Raw genomic sequence first — 12,754 nt, forward strand, 5'->3', positions numbered from 1 at the left:
AAGGGGCTGGGGCTGGGGAGGGGGGTTGGGGGGAGCTGGTGCCCAACATATGAGACAGGGCTGAGGAGACACAGCCAGGCCGGGTGGGCTTGTGGCCTAGAATCCCTGTGCTTAGCGTCAGGAATCTGTGTCCACCCTTAGGCCACCATCACTGTTCCTTTCTTTTGCATCTTATTTTTCTTTTAGATTCCCATGGTAATAATCAGTTCTCGTATCAGCCTCAATTAGGACTCATGGTGACTTGTGTTTGGCAGGTAGAGTCACCATTCTATTTACATAAATGTTGGGGTTTTGGCTGGAAGAGGAAGGTGGGCTTGTTTTTCCCTTTGCAGAGGTTTCTGTGGGGAAACTGGGGTGCAAAATAAACTGGGATTTGGGGAGAGACAAGTGCTGTTCTGAAGTACTTACAAAGAGAGTGACTTTCCCCCCACCTCTGTGAACAGTCTCCTGTGCCTTCAGCCAAGTGGGAACTGTAGTGAAGACAGATGCCTCTAGAAGTGATTCTTGTGAAAATCAGGAATCAGTGCCCTTGGCATATGGGTAGGAACTTTGTGAAGAAGGAGCTGAAGTGGAGGCTCCACTGAGACCCTCAGGAGACTTTGGGGACAGTAGATATAAATGGCCTGGGTATATTATTGGAGGTGCCCAGGAGCTCACTAAAGCCAGGCACCTTCAGAAAGGCTCAGAAACACTTTGTGGCAGAGCATTTGTTCTATTACAGTGGAAAAGATCCAACTGCACCCATAGGTGGGAAGCCCTGGGCCAACTTGAGAGCCAAAAGAGCAAATTTCCTTCCAAAACATTCTAACTTAATCTTGGCTAGACAATGGATGAAACTAAAAGTCACAGCAACCAGAACAGCTTGTGAGATCAGAGTGTGTCTAGAGAAGAGAGAGGTGGGAGAGGGAAGGAGGAAGATTCTTCCTTCTAGGGAGAGGGAAGTGGAGGATGACCTAAGAAAAGCCCACCTCATTCTGATGTACCATCTGGTGGGCCATTTCTTCCCAATTCCATGTACCCAAATCCTTCCCATTCCCCACACTCCCGTCTCAGTCCTGGCTTGTGCTTGTACCTTGTTCTTATGGAGAGGAGTGTGTGTGTGCACACGTGCACACTTTAGAGACAGGGTCTTGCTCTGTCACTCAGGCTGGAGTGCAGTGACACCATCACGTCATGGCCTGCTACAGCCTTGACCTCCTGGGCTTACGAGTTAAGAGAGCCTCTGTTTCAGTCTCCCTAGTAGCTGGGACTACAGTTGTGGACCACCATGCCTGGCTCATTTTTAAATTTTTTGTAAAGACAGGGTCTCACTATGTTGCCCAGGCTGGTCCTGAATTCCTAGGCTCAAGTGATCCTCCCACCTAAGCCCTGCAAAGTGCTGGGATTACAGGTGTGAGCCACTGCACCTGGCAAGGCTCTGTTGTATGTACATACTGCCATGCTCTGTACCTATGAGACTCTAGAAAACACAGCTGGGGAAATGGGTCCCTCCAACCTGAATGTGGGATCTGGGAGGCACACAATGACATCCACTACAATCCACCTCTTGCGTCACTCAGATCTACTTCTTACTTATCATATTAAGTTAATCCCATCTGTGAACAGCTTCTCTGGGATTCTGGACGGTCTCCTTTCCTGGAGAAACCTGCAAGAGGATAGCTAGTGGGATGACGGGATGAATGGCAGCCCCTACTGCTACAGCTAGCCTCAAGGCTATAGCTGGTTTTCATCAGATGTCTCCCCTACTGCGCACTGTATATTCCCTCACCCTTGGCTAGCATACTTCTCCTGGTCTAAGTAGTTCACCTACTTAGATCCACACCTTCATCTCTAAGAAGTCTGTATGCTTCATTCCCATGTCCTTCTCAAACCTTGGCTGCTATACCTGTTCATTACCATCAAAATTGGGCAGGGGACCATATCTGCAAAAAGAAGTATATGAAGAATAAGCCAGAAGCTAATGAGATGATTACCTACAAGACATATATAGGAACTGGGTAGAAACAGTGGGAGAGTTGTCAGATGTGATCTGTAATCCCAGCACTCTGGTGGGAGACCGAGGCAAGAGGATCACTTGAGGCCAGGAGTTTGAGACCAGCCTGGTCAACATAGCAAGATCTTGTTTCTACAAAACATGTTTAAAAATTAGCCAGGAGTGGTGGTGCACTCGGAAGACAGCATCTTAACCAAGTGATCACAGTTCACATCACCAGCAATAAAACACAGAGACATCACGGACCCCCTGCTGCAATGTACCAAGAAGTGCACAGTCTCACTCGTGTGGCATTCTTGCCAAAATACACAGTCTCAATCTGACCATGAGGAAATATCGTAGAAACTCAAGCTGAGGAACAGTCTATGAAATAACTTCCAGTGTTGTTCAAAAATACTCGTCATGAAAATGGAAGAAAGGCTGAGAAACTGCTCCATAGTGGAGGAGATGAAGAGGACATGACCACAATGCATCGTAGGCTGCCAGAATGGATTCTGGAACAGAAAGGACGTCAGTGGGAAAACTAGAGAAAATCAGATTGGGTCTGTAGGTCTGTTAATAGTAGTATATCAATGTTATTTTTCTTAATTTTTTCATTTGTCTTTTTTTTTTTGGTGGGTTTGGGTTTTTTTTCTTTTTTTTCTTTTTGTTTTTTCACGTGGTTTTGGGTTTTTTTTTATATTATTATTTGTGTTTGTTTGAGCCAGGGTCCTGCTCTGTTGCCCAGGCTGGAGTGCAGTGGTGCAGTCATGGCTCTCCTGGGCTCAAGTGATCCTCCCACCTCAGCCTCCCCAAGTAGCTGGGGCTACAGGCACGTGCCACCACACCTGGCTGATTTTTAAAATGTTTGTAGAGATGGAGTTTTGCTATGTTGCCCAGGCTGGTCTCAAACCAGCCTCAAACAGTCCTCCTGCCTCGGCCTTCCAAAGTGCTGGGGTTACAGGTATGAGCCACTGCACCTGGCCAATGTTATTTTCCTACTTTTGATTATTGTTCCATGGTCTGATTAGCTTTTGCTGGGAGTGGGGAGTGGAAGTAGCTTTGTGCTCAAGAGACAGGTTCCCCTCCCTCACCCCCCTGTGCTAGGCAGGGTTATACATAGCAGTGGTTACCACAGCCAGAGAACAGGAGATAAGTCTTCCAAGGCACGCAAGACAGTGTGAAACAATTATCTAATTAGCACCCAACCCCTACCCCAAGATTCTCACAGAGATTAGCAAGCAAGCTGCTCCTCCATGGGACAGGAACCTGCCACAGGAGGTTACTTAATCTTGACTTCAGAGGCAGAAAAGATAAATGAAACAATCGATAGAGTTGATTGCATAAGTACTTAAATCTTCTGGGTAGAGAAATATAAATAAAATTAGCCACCAATGGGAAACAAATATTTGCAACCTATACCAAAGTATAGTAGCCCTACTGTACAAGGAACTCTTAAAACCAATAATCAAAAGATGAACACAATTTTCAAAAGGACAAAAGACACAAGCAAAGCATTTCACAAAGAAATACCAATGGTCTGAAATGGAAAAATATGTTCTCATCACACAAATGCAGATTAAATCAATGAGATAGGATATGTTGTCTATCTGATTATAAATCATCAAAAAGAGTGTTAACACACGGTGTGAGGGAGAAGATAAGGAAGCCGGCATTTCCATATATGGTCAGTGGGAAAATAATTTGGTAAAATCTTCCTGTAAGGCCACTTGACGATTTGTAATAAAAACCCTCAAAGTGTGCATACCTTTTGACCTCGCCATTTCAACTCAGTCATGTATTCTGAGAAGACTGTTAGAATATAATTTACTTCCTTGTATAAAGATACATGTATAAAGATATAGTACATGTATCTTTATACAAGGAAGTAAATTATATTATTGTTTACAATAGCAGAAAGAGAGCTTCTGTCTAAAGGCCCAAGTGAAGAAACTCCAGACAACGGTGACCAAATCCTCAAAATCAACAAGAAGAAATAAAGTGATTGTTTAAAGAAGAGATTTGCCTAAGGCGGGTAATTGCCTTAAAGTAAAAGGATTATGGCGGAGTCTATTACTGGATTTTTTTGGTCACCTTTTGTCTTTTTATCCCTTGAGGAAATCATGACTAAATGTCTTGTTGGATGGATTACACTGTAATTTGACCATTAGTGCATAAAACTCTATCCACCCCTACCTGACCTCAGGTGTGGATGAAAAATGTTCTCCTCTGGGCTGTCTGTTACTTGAACAAAAACAAGATTAATTACTTGTGTTCCTTCTTTCAGAAAGAGGTATACCCTTAGCTTTGAATTAAATATACATATATTTCTAGTTGAAAGCTCTTAAGTAATTCTGAAGTAAGAATTTTTATGCTTTTAAGTTAAAAGCATAAAAGTTTTTAGGTTAACTGTTTTAAGTTAAAAACATCGATCCTCAGATCAATTTGATTAGATTAATTCCTCTATACAAATTAAATTGATACCAAATCTTACATAGAATTTTCTTGTTTTTAATAAGGACTAGTACAGTGAAATATTTGTTAAAATATAAGACATTTTAATAAAAAGAGCTTTTTATTACAAAAAGCATGAACAGCTTTATGATAATAACAAAAGCTTCTATTTTAAAAAGCCCTTTGTATTTATAGAAAGCATATATTTGCATATATTCTTTGTAATACTATATTTGAATGTTGTGGAATCAGAAACTTGCAAAAAAAAATTATAAATACCATAGAAAATTATAAAAAGTCACAGACTGGTGAAAATATTATGTTCATGGATGTTCACAGGTGAACAGATAAACAAAATATGGTATATATATGCAATGGAATACTATGCAGCCTTAAAAAGGAAGGAAATCCCATCACATGCCACAACCCGGATGAACCTTGAGTAAAATAAGCCAGGCATAAAAGGACAAATACCAAATGATTTCAGTATAGGAGGTATTAACACAGTCGAATTCGTAGACAGAGGCAGTAGAATGGTAGTTACCAGGGTCTGGGAGCAGGAGACAAATGGGGAATCGTTTGGTGGGTACAGAGTTTCAGTTCTGCAAGATGAAAAGGTTCCGGAGTTCTGCTTCACAACACTGTAAATATACTTAACACTACTGAGCTATATACTTAAAAATGGCTAAGATGGTACATTTTATGATATGTGTTTTTACCACAATAAAGTGAATGAATGAATAGCTTTAGTTTAAAAAAAAAAAAGGTCACAGGTGATGCTGAGCTCTGTGGCTAATAGAGGAGCCATTTGTTTATTTCTGACATCCACAGTCCATCTTCTGTGTGAGAGGCACTTTGCTAAATGTTGGAGTTAAATGGTAATTAAGAAATGACCTCATTTGTCAAAGTGTTTTCCATCTAGTTGGAGAAAGAGAGAAATAAAGAGTGTAAGGAATGTTCTATGTAGTGGGAATAAGTACTGGGTGCTGGGAAGATACAAAGTGGGGCGCTTCCTGTGGTCTTGGAGTGGGGGAAGGAGTGGTAGGGTGGTCACTCGTGTCTTCTTGCTGGAGTACTGAAGGTGAGTAGGAGCTAGCAAGGCACACATGCGGAATGAAAAACCAGGTGAAGGCATAGTGAGGAAGTCAGGGGCAGGGAATGGTTGGGTGTGATCAGGGTTTAGGGTTGGAAAAGGCTCATGGGATTCAGGAGACTGGAGGTGGAGGCCTTGTCAAGGAGTGTGGATCTTGAGATCAATAAGAGTATGAAAGCTTTTAAGGAGAGGAATCATATATCCAAATTTGCATCTTAAAAGGATTATTCTGGCTTCTATGGTGAGAAACAGTTTGGAGGAGAGCAAGACTGGAGACAAGAATAGTAGCAAGGATTTAACAGTAAGGAAGTGACTGGTGGCCCTTGCAGTAGGCTGAGAAATGAATGAGAGAAGAAACAGCGAGCTAGACAACTTTTTCTAGAAGTAGAGCTTTGAACAAGAGGAGATAGCAAGATGGCTGCAGGAGAATCTAGAGCCCAAAGATGTGTGTGTGAACATGTGTGTGTTAGAGTGGGCGAGACAGGCATGTTTCAACACAGACAGGGAAGAAGAGCCGAGCTGTTTCCTAAGGGTATGGAAGGAAACCAGATCTCACTCAGTGGAACTACTTTAGCTTAGGAGGAAGAGAGGGCAGGACTCCACTCTTATTTTAATTATAGGGAAAGAAACAGATGGATTTAAGTGTAAGTTTGTAGGTTTGCCCTTAGAAAGTTAAGGAGTTTCCACATCATGGGTTTTGCTCTGTAAAATAGAAGGAAAGTTCATCCTGGAGTAGGCAATGGAGAGATGGGGTTTTACAGAGGGAGTTACGTGGGAAATGAGAGCTAAGAAGAATAGGGGAAAGAATGAACTGACCCTGGGCCAGCGATGGTGGCTCATACCTGTAATCCCAGGACTTTGGGAGGACAAGGCAGGCAGATCACTTGAGGTCAGGAGTTCGAGACCAGCCTGGCCTACATGGTGAAACCCTGTCTCTAGTAAAAATACAAAATTTAGCCTGGTATGGTGGCAGGCATCTGTAATCCCAGCTACTCAGGAGGCTGGGGCAGGAGAATCACTTGGACCCGGGAGGCGGAGTTTGCACTGAGCAGAGATCGCGCCACTGCACTGTAGCCTGGGTAACAGAACAAGACTCCATCTAAAAAAGAAGAAGAAAAAGAAGAAGAAGAACCGACCCTGGACCCTGAAAAAGTGGGACTTCAGGGCAGTGTGGGGCTGGAGATAGAATTCTGTCCAGTGTATTTGTGTGGTTGTTTCTAGGAACCCTACCATCAAAGATATTTCTTGGAATCTGACCTAAGAGCTTTGCCTGGCCTAGGCCAGTGCAGCTAGACTTGTAAGGCCTTAGTGAGTACTGTCTGAATTCGCCATAGGCTAGGGAAAACACATAATGAAGAGACACTGTTCTAGCAGAACTCTAAATACACTAGTAAGTTATAATTATTAAAAGAATGTGATATTGGCCCAAGAGTTGACAAAGAAACCAGTGAAACAGAACAGACAACCCAAAGCACGGATAGTTACGTATGGGAATATATAGGGTGAAAAATATGGCCCTTTTAGTTACTGGGGAAAGAAAGGCTTGGTCAATAAATGATAAGGTGACAATTTGCTGTTTGTTAGACACCTACCAAGCACTGCACATGAAAAAGAAATTCTAGATGAAAATTAATATCTAAGCATTTTAAAAACCCTTTTTATATCATTAGAGGGAAATATTTTTATAAACTTGGGTTAGAGAAAGTTCTAGTAATTATCTCATGAGACCTAGGATCCAAAAAAGAGAAATCAACATATTTGATCACTTAAAATTAAAAAATAGGCTGAGCGTGGTGTCTCTTGCCTGTAAGCCCAGCACTTTGGGAGGCCAAGGCAGCCAGATTGCTTGAGCCCAGGAGTTCAAGACCAGCCTAGCCAAAATAGTAAAATCCTGTCTATACAAAAAATACAAAAATTAGCCAGACATAGTGGCGTATACCTGTGGTACCAGCTACTTGGGAGGCTGGGGTAGGAGGCTCACCTGACCCTGGGGAGGTCGAGGCTGCAGTGAGTGGTAACCACACCAATGCATTCCAGCCTGAGTGACAGAGTGAGACCCGGTCTCAAAAAATAATAAATAAATAAATAATCCCAACACTTTGGGAGGCTGAGGTGGGCAGATCACCTGAGGTCGGGAGTTCAAGACCAGCCTGGCCAACGTGGAAAAACCCCGTCTCTACTAAAAATACAAAATTAGCTGGGCATGGTGGCGCATGCCTGTAATCCCAGCTACTCGGGAGGCTGAAGCAGGAGAATTGCTTGAACCCTGGAGGCGGAGGCTGTGGTGATCACACCATTGCCCTCCAGCCTGGGTGACAAGAGCAAAACTCTGTCTCAAAAAATAAATAAATAAACTCTGTATGACCAAACAGAGAGTTTTTTTTCTTTTTTATTGAGCTCTACAGCTATTTAAAAAAAAAAAAAAAAAGTAGAGTTAAATAATAAGCTGTCAAGTGGGAGAAAACATTTGTAACATCTACAACACGTACAGGATTACTATTAATATGTGAGCTTCTATACATCAAGTCTACTGCTCTGCATTTGTCTCCTTAATTATCAATTAAGTGGATTTATTTCTAGACTCTTTGTTGTGTTACAATGGTCTGTCTACACTAGTGCTAATATCACACTTTTTTATGATAACATGATAATATGCTATGGTAACAATAAGGCTTGACATCTGTAGTATACATCTTCCAAATTCATTCTTCAAAATAAAAAGGGAAAAAAATAGTGATAATATGTTTTCTCAAATGTGATGGGTATAAACTCAGATATTGGTTAGGTCATTAACATTTAATTCATATTTTATGAATATTAATTTATACATGCTCAATATTTAATAATACCATAATAGAAAACTATATGTCTAGTAACATCAACAAAATTTATAAAGTGAAAGTTAGAAACTCAAAGAACAAAATGCACAAAACACATTTTTAGTGGGATACCTTAATATACCTCTCATTCTTTGACAGGCCAGGGAGAAAAATACTTAAAAATACATGTAATTGAGAGAGCACAGATGGCAAAATAACAGAAAAACCTCCAAAGCAGCTATTATAAACACCCTTAAAGAACTAAAAGAAACCATGCTTAAAGAATTAAAAGAAAGGATAATAACAATATATCAACAAACAGAACATCAATAAAAAGATAAAATTATTTAAACAGAAACACATAAAAATTCTAGAATTGAAAAGCAAAATTAAAAAAATTAAAAGTTCACTAGAGAGATTCAACAGCAGGCTTGAGCTGGCAGGAGCAAATCAGTGAAATTGAGGTTCGATCGATATAGATTATCTAATCGTAAGTACAGAGAGTTTAAAAAATGAAGAGGAGAAAGAAAAATTATTAGAGTCTCAGGAAAATGTGAGATGCCATTATATGCACCAAAATACTCACAAAATAATTAGCAGGTAAAGAGGAAAGATGGAAGTATTAATGTACTCAAAGAAACAAAGGTTGACACATCCCATATTTGATTAAAAACATTAATCTACACAGCCAAGAAGCTCAACAAATTCCAAGTATGCCAAACAAAGAGATCCATATCAAGATATGGTGAAGATGCTGAAAGACAAAGAAAAAGAAAAATCTTAGAAGCAACAGAACAAAGTGTCACATATATAGAGTCCCCAGTAAGATTAATAGCAGTGTTTTTGTCAGAAACAATGGAGGCCAGACGCAGTGGGTTGATACAGTCAACGTGCCGAAAATAAAATTTCATCCAGCAAGAATCTTATATCCAGCAAAATTATCTTTTAAAAATGAAGGCAAAATAAAGATATTCCGAGATAAACAAAAGCTGAGAGAATTTGATAAGCACACCTACTTGACAAGAAGTGTTCATGAAGAAAGCAAGTGACTTCAGAAAACATGCGCACACACACACACACAGCATAAACACAACACACACAAAGAACATTGGTAAAGGAAATTAGAAATTTCAACAAACAGTATATAATTGTATATTTCTCCTCTTTCTTTTTTTGAGACAGGGTCTAACCCTGTCACCTAAGCTGAAGTGTGGTGGTGCAAACATGGCTCACTGCAGCCTCAACCTCCTGGGCTCAAGCAATCCTCCCACCTCAGCCTTCCAAATAGCTGGGACCATAGGTGTGCACCACCACACCTGGCTAATTTTTTTTTTTTTTTTTTTTAGAGATGGGGTCTTGCCATGTTGCCTAGGCTGGTCTTGAATTCTTGACCTCAAGTGATCCTCTTGCCTTACCCTCGAAAAGTACAAGGATTGCTGGCTTAGGGTACCATATCTGGCCTTCTTCTCCTTTATTATTTAACTGATTTATAAAGAAGTAATTTCATAGAGCAATATAGATAATTGTGTTGTTGGGACAGTAATCTACAGACATACGGTATACTTGACACTGATGCTACGTGGAAGGTGGGAGCAAAGCTATATTGGGAAAAGGAAAGGACACAAGATGGTAGTTCAAACTATAGTAATAAAGACAACGAGAATGGGCAAATTATAAGGTAATGGTGGGGCGTGGTGTCTCACATCTGTAATCCCAGCACTTTGGGAGGCCAAGGTGGGTGGATCACAAGGTCAGGCATTCAAGACCAGCCTGGCCAACATGTTGAAACCCTGTCTCTACTAAAAATACAAAAATTAGCCAGGCATGGTTGTGCGTACCTGTAATCCCAGCTGCTTGGGAGGCTGAGGCAGGAGAACTGCTGGAATCCAGGAGGCGGAGGTTGCAGTGAGTGTGATCGCGCCACTGCACTCCAGCCTGGGCATCAAGAGCAAAACTCCATCTCAAAAAAAAAAAAAGGTAATATAAAAAACTCTATAGGTATACTCTGTTTGTTTGTTTGTTTGTTTGAGACAGGATCTTACTCTGTCACCAGACTGGAGTGCAGTGGTATGATCACAGCTCAGTGCAGCCTTGACCTCCTGGGCTCAAGTGATCCTCCCACCTCAGCCTCCCAAGTAGCTGGGACGACAGACATGTGTGCTACCACACCTGGCTAATTTTGGTATTTTTTTGTAGAGACAGGGTTTCGCTATATTGTCCAGGCTGATCTCCAGCTCCTGGGCTCAAGCCATTCACTCTCCTTGGCCTCCCTAAGTGCTGGGATTACAGGCACAAGCCACCGTGCCCAACTACGTAAATGCATTTTTTTCTCCTTTCTTCTCTCAGTTTTTTTAAAAGACTTCCAGCTACATAATGCATTAATGATACCAAAGAATTGTGGTATTATAGTGTAATACTGTTACACTATAAATGCATAATAATAGCATAACAGGATATAATGGAGTTATTTCGGATTCTATATTTCACTGGAACTAAGTCGTTATAAATCTGCACAGATTTTGGTAAGTTAGGCTAAATTAGAATATAGTGATTACTACATAACCCTGTGAATGTACAAGAAAACATTGAACTGTATACCTTAAATCAGTGAATTGTATGGTATATAGATTATATTTTTATAAGTCTGTTTTTTAAAAAGATAAGGAAAATCTGAATAACAACATACAACTGATTTAATAGAGAAAATATATCAATAGGTCAAAGAATATGCATTCTTTTCAAATATCGATAGAACATGCACACACAAAATAATTTTACCTTAGGCAATAAAGAAAATGTAATATATTCCAAAAAAAGTAGGACTTTCATTGTCCAAAATGCAATAAAAAGGATGAACAAAATAATCAAATAACTTGTCAACTTAAAGAGAAATCATCTTTTAAAAAGCTTTTGGAGACTAGGCGCAGTGACTCACGCCTGTAATTCCAGCACCTTGGGAGACCAAGGCAGATGGATCACCTCAGGTCAGGAGCTCGAGACCAGCCTGGCCAACATGGTGAAACCCCATTTCTACTAAAAATACAAAAATTAGCCCAGCGTGGTAGCATCCCAGCTACTTGGGAGGCTGAGGCGGGAGAATCACTTAAACCTGCAAGGCGGAGGTTGCAGGGAGCCGAGACCATGCCATTGCACTCCAGCCTGGGCAATAAGAGCAAAACTCCATCCAAAAAAAAAAAGTCTTTTGGGTATAATAAATCTTTTGGATACAACATAAATTGCAATTTCAGTTATGTTTAGAAAAGAATGATGAGGGCCAGGCACAGCGGCTCACACCTGTAATACCAGCATTGTAGGAGGCCAAGGCAAATCGGTGGCTTGAGCCCAGGAGTTGGAGATCAGCATGGGCAACACAGCAAGATCCCATCTCTGTAAAAAAAATTTAAAAAAGAAAAGAATGATGTGAACAGCATATATTACAATTTGAGGTTATAGTCAAGGCTTTATTTACACCTGACCCAATAGGGGAGCCATTTTCCCTATCATGTGACCATTTTGAGGGCTCAGTCTCTTCCTGGCAAGGGAGTGGGATGCAAGACACATATAACAGGTCTACCATAAGTGAAATTGCAAAAGAAGCCAGAATACACACAGCCTGTGAAAGCCATATTGATTGCTTGTACCAGGAACAGAGCCATTGACAGGTGAATGAGACAAGATTCAGACAGGTTAACAACTGTAGAAGAGAAATCGATGGATACAGGACACTGATGAAAGAGAATGACTTTGATAGCAAAGGATTCAGATGCTCTTGGGAAGATTAATAAAGTGGCTCTCTTTGTGATTACACTGTGACAGTCCAATGGGAAATCCATAGAATATCATCACATGCCTTAATCAGAACTCCTCCATCAACACTTGACTCATTGTTCCTTCATTTTAAGAACCGTGAATAACTGCAGCTATAACCTAGCTTTCTGAAATATATAATAAAACTGACTTTTTGTAATGCTTGTTTAATTCTCGAGGTGAAGTTCCAATCATATCTTTTTTCACTGTATATGCAATATGGGTTCCTGTTTTAAGTGGATTCAATCCAATTCCTCTTTTGTTATTGTCATTCTATTTATCCTAGGATAAGGACGACCTCCCACAAATGAACCTTGCATTAGCAATGGGATTCATCATATGAATTTTTGTTTCTGATTGCTGAAAAGATAAAGGCGAAAAGCTGAGGGCCTTTCAGAACGAGTCGGGCAGCTGAGATATGGAGTTAGCAGCATCCCTGCTCCCTGCCCACGCTCAGAAAGGCGAGGTGCTGTCAGAGGCCTTGGAGTAGGGGACACATAGAGTAGTGGGCACACACTGGCAACTTCAGTTTTGTCTGGCCCACCACAGACAGGAAAGTGGAAAGCCATTTGTAGCCAAGCCATAGGTCCTGATGGCAGTATTACACTT

The sequence above is a fragment of the Cebus imitator genome, unplaced genomic scaffold, assembly GCF_001604975.1.
Source record: "Cebus imitator isolate Cc_AM_T3 unplaced genomic scaffold, Cebus_imitator-1.0 Scaffold318, whole genome shotgun sequence".
Lineage (NCBI taxonomy): Eukaryota > Metazoa > Chordata > Mammalia > Primates > Cebidae > Cebus > Cebus imitator.